Source organism: Sinocyclocheilus grahami, unplaced genomic scaffold (genome assembly GCF_001515645.1).
Source record: "Sinocyclocheilus grahami isolate Dianchi unplaced genomic scaffold, SAMN03320097.WGS_v1.1 scaffold471.1, whole genome shotgun sequence".
In the NCBI taxonomy this organism is placed as follows: Eukaryota; Metazoa; Chordata; class Actinopteri; order Cypriniformes; family Cyprinidae; genus Sinocyclocheilus; species Sinocyclocheilus grahami.
Window position 1 is genome coordinate 95,834 of NW_015505650.1, and position 4,775 is coordinate 100,608.

General features: G+C 37.0%; 1 protein-coding gene across 1 annotated transcript in view; it reads right to left on the reverse strand.

Annotated features, from left to right (window-relative positions):
* The window catches only part of LOC107553354 (tyrosine-protein kinase CSK-like), a 39,403-nt gene extending 35,770 nt beyond the window's left edge, over positions 1-3,633 (reverse strand). Inside the window, exon 1 of the mRNA XM_016235556.1 lies at positions 3,480-3,633. The gene's annotated coding sequence lies outside the window, so the exon portion shown is untranslated. The remainder of the gene's footprint in view (positions 1-3,479) is intronic.
* Positions 3,634-4,775: the final 1,142 nt, after the last annotated feature.

Sequence of the window (4,775 nt, forward strand, 5' to 3'; positions counted from 1 at the left end):
GTGTGTGTGTGTGAGTGTGTGTGTGTGTGTGTGAGTGTGAGTGTGTATTAGACCGAAGACTCTCTCCAGAGCAGTACGGTTGTCCATGTTTACAGCAGATGGAGGAGCCCACTGCATTCATGCCCGGTCATCAGGACACAATGCTGCTATTCTACTGGACACACACACACACACACACACGGCCGTCTGCCACAACACTTATCTACCAATCAATAGCCAACAAAACACTACCATGTTATCACTGCAGCCGTTTGCATGCTAATAACATGTTTGTGCACATGTGAAGTGCAATGCAATGTGACACATGATGATGTCAATATCACGTTGCATGATTATGGTAATCATTCAGCACCCTGGAATACATCTAACCTTTCCTAATAATGTGCTAATTAGCAAGTTTCACGATGAATGCGACTAAAGTAAACAGTCTCTAGGAGAGCAGCTCGGAAGAGAGGGGCGGGGGCAGCAGAGCTCATTAACATTTAAAGGGAAATGCAACAAAAACGGCTTGATCTGAAAAGAGCATGGTAAAAAGGTGTTTTTTACACTACCATTGAGAAATTTTAACCAAACTATGTTACAGACTTTTCATTAAGACCCTAAAGAATCATATCCACTTGTGGAAAATGGGCATCCTATGACCCCTTTAAAATCTCACATTAATCTGGATAAATTTTTAATATTTCATTTCAAAACGCTCTCTATTCACAGTGGTATTTCCAAGCACCAAACAAAATCGGCATGCATTTATCATCTAAAACGCACAGCAGAACAGTAAATTTAAGATATATATTGGTGCTTGGAAATACCACTGTGAATGGAGAGCGTTTTGAAATGAAATATTCAAAATTTCAATATATATATATATATATATATAAAAACTACAGAGACTTCCATGACTTTTAAGACGAGGTAAACTTTTTTGAGATGTGTTGATGCCATGAAATTTAAAATCAACTTATTTTTCCCTTAAAATGATAAATTTTCTCAGTTTAAACATTTGATATGTCATCTATGTTGTATTCTGAATAAAATATTGAAATTTGAAACTTTCACATCATTGCATTCTGTTTTTATTCACAATTTGTACAGTGTCCCAACTTTTTTGGAATCGGGTTTGTATATATTTTGCAAAAATGTTTTTTTGCTGGATGCAATGAACACAGCCTTCATCAGCTGGTTTTGTGGTGATGCAACTTTAGAGGATGCTACAAATTTTTAACCACCAACATCAGCCACTAACTAACCACAAGCAAACACAACACTAACTTTCTTCATCTTCAAAACCACATCTATTGCTTTAGCATTTCAAACAGAGCTTGCAAAATAATAGTGTTTGCACATCTTTCTTTGCATCTAATATAAATCCCATTCAGACATTTGAAGTGTGATTTAAACATCCAAACACTTTCTGTGGCTGACCAAACATCCACAACAGCCGTTTCTGAGCATCAGCAGTTCAAAATGAAAGGTAACGGCACGTCAATGAACTGAACGGACCAGAACTGACAAAACCGGCCTGCTGTGATCCACCTGCCAATCACACAGAGCGCTGAAGGCCGCAGGGGTTCAAACGCATGGGAATCCTGAAAACTAATGGAGTTTAATCAATGCACTCGACATCAGCCAACCATCAGTCTCTCTGAAAACACTGGAGCTCCACAAACAGATCAGAACTATCAAAAGAAACATGCTTTTATGACACTGAAGAGACTAGAGACACTATCACCGATGAAACTGAGAGTCTTGCTTTCAAACGCGTCGGAGATGTTCCTCACGAGGAGATTAAAACAGTGAAGCTACAGGAGATCAGATCCACAGATCAACTGGGTTCTTACGGTCATGATTCCTGCAATAACAACTCAAATCAATCCATCTGTAGACTAGATTCAGTAGAAGATATGGTTAATAACACCCGGTCATGCATGAAAAAAAAATACCGTCATGAAACCGGTATAATTTTGAAAAATACCTTGATATAAATTTTTGGTCATACCGCCCAGCACTAGATTACAGTCACAAAATAGCCATTTCTACATGACCAACTATATATATAGACTACAGAAACTTCCATGACTTTTAAAGCAAGAGACTACAAGCAAAACCAGTGTTTTTTCATGCACTGGACAATTTTGAGTTTTGAGGTCTATTTTGTTTCCATGACATGTATTCTCTGAGACTAGTGGAAAGAAAGCATGCAGAATACACATTTAAGTGTTTGATTGATTGCACTTTTATCTATTCACGCCGGTAGATTCTTAATTGTAATTCATAGCTTTAAAAGTTTTTTCTCCACTTCAGCAGCACTCACATAAACCAAACTTTAGAGTTTTATTCCTCTCTATATTCTGATGGTTTTTACTGAGGGGTTTGTTCATATATCATTCACACTGATTTATACAACATTTTATTCCTAAAAACATGGTGAAAATATGTTTATTTCTGTTTGTTGACAGGATTTCTGGAGTGATAAAAATCCAAAGAGAAATCCAAATCCCCTCTATAAAAATCAACAAAATCAAACAAGAATTATGAATCTGGCTTCATCCAGATGCAAATTAGTGCATATAAAACAACTTAAATATATAGTTTTGCCTGCGAGTATCTGATGTGCCCCTGGTCAGGATTTTTCCCCTTTGTTTATAACTTAGATATCAACAGTGTATTTATTAGTTAATATCTCTACTCTATTCACCTGTAGTGTCCATGATCTTTAAAAAAAGCATCATATGACCCCTTTAAATATTTATGTTTTCCGAGCCTGAAAAAAGCACAGAGGCTACAGACGGTATGTGCTGCTGTCTGGCTCTTTAAACTCTCCTCGTTTCACAACACGCTCGTTAGCATTGTCAGCACATTACACATGGCACTACAGCATTTCCAAGGTATTCCTTACAGTATCTTGGAATGCAATGCAAATACCATGGCATATAAACATTGTATAGATATGGTATTATGCTTTATTTAGGATGAATTCTGGTAAACTGGAACCATTTGTGCCATTGCAATGAACGAACCATACTATAATAAGGCCACATTATAGATGGCACATCATAATAACCATGCTTTTGGACACATACCAGAGTAATATCATGACAATATCATTTTGCATGGAAATGCCATGATGCATGACTACGACAATCATTCAGAAATATCAAAGCAAAGCAAACGCTGAATGCCATCAACCCGAATAAAACAAGCAGATGCAACAGCAAAATCAGCTCAACAAGAAGAGAAACCAGAGCTTCATCTGCATGTTTTATGCAAATGAGTCGTGCATGCTAAATACAGATGAATTATAAGCATCTGAGATGTTTAGAGAGCCACGCCTGCCAAACTCCACATGCACATCAACTGTGTTTATTTAACGCGCTGCGGTCTTCACATGCACTGAGCAGAGGGAAGAGCACGGGCGATAATCAATGTGAAACCGGATCGGATGAGAGATGCATTGCCCGTCTCGATGACCGCAGACTCACCCAGCGAATACCGCGCACGAGCGTCTGGTTCAAGCTCCGGTTCGTTCCGAGCATCCAGCTGCTGTGGGTTCGAGATCAGACAGTCCGAATCGGGCCTGTGGCTGAAGAGGAAATCAAATGAGATGAAAATGTCGCTCGAGCGTCTAGCGCTTCCACTCCGGTTCACGGCAGCTGACGTCGTGACGTCACGAACTGCGTTCTCTTTTGTGCAATAACACGTTTATTATATTCATTAATAATAGAGTTTGAAATGTAAATCTGCCCAGGAAATTCTAAACTCGTATATGCAACTTGCAGGACTTTTATGGAGGAAAATCTGGAAATTGTCTCATAAAAAAAAATAAAAAAAATGCAAACAAAATTAAATACCATTATTCATAAATATGATCTCTGTAAATATTACCTGGGGAGTAAGACATGCTTAAATTGATGCATCGCGTACATTATGTGGTTTGTATCCAGAAACCATATTTAATTGACTTAGAATTTAAAGTCAGTTTTACATTAAAATGAAATAATTTATTTCAGAAAGTATTGATAAAATACTTATGTATTGCTACAGCTACACTAATAGAGTGAGATTCGTTTTACATGCATAGCTAAAGAACCTGTAAATTAATTGTATTTATTTGTTTACTTTGTCTATGCTTACTGCAATATGTTAATATTTTTAAACATTTGATTTTATATTTAAATTTTTACATGATTTATATTATATAATTTATATTTGTACGTTATAATACTGTGGCTATATTCATATAAAAAAAAAAAGACAAATTCATAACACGGGTGCATTTTAAATCATTCTCATTCTAAATATTTAGTATTAACTATTTAATATCCGGTGGTATTATAACCGCGATTAAAATAATAAGCCAATCAGAGGCTCGTTTATCACGTGACGCTGACCGAACGCGGAAGCAGCGCTGGAGTGGAATCGCTCGACTCTCGAAACACTCTTGGGCTTCCAGCGCCGCCTCTGCGCATGCGCGAAAGCTCAGGAGGCGCCGCGTCACTGAAACGCTTCAGATGTGAATAGAAATCGATAACTTCCACGACATGATGGAGTTCAGAAATGCACCGTGTTCATGGATATTATTTATTTATAAAATATTTATTTTTCTTTATATATATATATATATAAATATAAAAAGAAAAATAAATCTTAATCTAACTTAATTGAATAAATACACTGAATTAAAATGCTGAACAACATATCAAATCAGTAAACTGAATTGTGAACTGAAATCATAATTCTTTTTATACCCCCCCCCCCCCCCCCCCCCCCCACCCCCA